Source organism: Silene latifolia, chromosome 7 (genome assembly GCF_048544455.1).
Source record: "Silene latifolia isolate original U9 population chromosome 7, ASM4854445v1, whole genome shotgun sequence".
Lineage (NCBI taxonomy): Eukaryota > Viridiplantae > Streptophyta > Magnoliopsida > Caryophyllales > Caryophyllaceae > Silene > Silene latifolia.
Window position 1 is genome coordinate 53,433,163 of NC_133532.1, and position 1,637 is coordinate 53,434,799.

Genomic DNA, 1,637 nt, shown 5'->3' on the forward strand with positions numbered 1-1,637 from the left:
AAATTCACACACCCCACAAAATATTGATACCACAACCACACTTCAACCAAACCTCACAATTGAGACTCTACTAGGAAACCCTTTTCATAACTTCCCCAATTCTAATAGCCCACCTCAAACACCACCACATCAAATACCAAATCCACCACCACAAATGGCTCTTAGAGATCATAACCGGCCTAACCATAATGATTCATGTAACCCTATCAATTTTGGCACCTTGGCCCCAAACAACTTTGAAATGCATCCCGCCCAAGTCGGGTTGATTGAGAAGGATTTGTTCGGGGGACATATTGAAGAGGATGCCCATGCTCACCTCCGGAAGTTTAAGAGGAAGGTTTCAATGATGAAAAAGAATGGGGTGTCCGAAGACACCTTGAGAATGATGTTGTTTCCATTTTCATTGACGGGCAAGGCGGACCGATGGTTGAACATTCACCCACCGGATACCTTCACTACATGGGATGCCTTGGCTAAAGCATTCATGGCCAAATATTACCCTTAATCAAAGACCACGATGCTCCGTAATGAGATTCATACATTTCAACAAGAGGACGGGGAGTCTTTGGGTGAAGCTTGGGACCGTTATCAAGACTTGATAGCAAGTTTCCCCCACCATGGAATACCGGAATGGTACATCACTCAAACATTCTTTCAAACTTTGCTAACGAGGACTAAGGATATGGCAAATGCCTCCGCGGGGGGAGTATTTGATCACTTGAGTGATAAAGAGGGCACGACATTCATCAAGAAAATGGTAGATTCGGAAGCAAACTATGGTTTTAGAGGAAACATACTAAGAAGGAATGGGAAGTTTCCTAAGGAAAACTCCTCCAACTCCGAGACAAATGCCAAGCTCGACTTACTCACAAAACAATTTGAGAAGTTTCAAAGAAATCAAGTGCACCAAGCCGCGACCTCACATGGGCCACCCATGGAGGAAGTGGTTCAAGGTTCAAGTTGTGAGCTTTGTGGAGGGAGTGGTCATACATATGACTTGTGTGCCAACAATTACAATGGTGCCTACAAAGAGAATGTTCAAGAGGTTAACGCTTTTAAAGCTTTAACAACAATTCAAGACCCACAATACCACCTTTCAACAACCCAAACGTCTACAATCCTAATACCAATTTCTACCACCCCGGTTTAAGGAACCACCCGAACTTTAGCTATAAAAGTGCTAATGTTCAAAACCCACAACATCTTCAACCACAAGCCCCAAACAATCCACCCGGTTTTGCTCAACCAAGGGGAATATTCCCCAACCCAAGAACTAACCCCGGGAATCAAAACCAATGGACAAACAACAATCAAAACCAAAATTATGGGAATCAACCACAAGGATACCAAGATTTTGGTGGAAATCAAAACAACCAAGGGTTTTACCAAGGGAATCAAGTGAACCAAGCAAACCAAGGATTTGGGCAAGGGTATGTTCAAGGGTTTCAAGAACAAGGTCAAGGATCAAACTTCAACAACAATGGTCCTAGAGCTAACTTCCAAGGGGGACAAAACAACAACCAAGGTTCCAATGCTCGGTATGACTATGAGTTCCCTTTACCCATAGCCAACCAACCTTATCAAGAACCCCAAGGTGAGCTCTCTGAATTTGAGCTTTTGAAGATGATAAAGAACAT

At 43.3% G+C, this 1,637-nt stretch overlaps 1 non-coding gene across 1 annotated transcript; it reads right to left on the reverse strand.

Moving 5' to 3' along the window:
• Nucleotides 1–517: 517 nt before the first annotated feature.
• On the reverse strand, nucleotides 518–624 carry LOC141593205 (small nucleolar RNA R71). Its single transcript, XR_012521308.1, has one exon. It is a non-coding gene; the product is annotated as a small nucleolar RNA R71 (small nucleolar RNA).
• Between the last annotated feature and the right edge of the window lie 1,013 nt (nucleotides 625–1,637).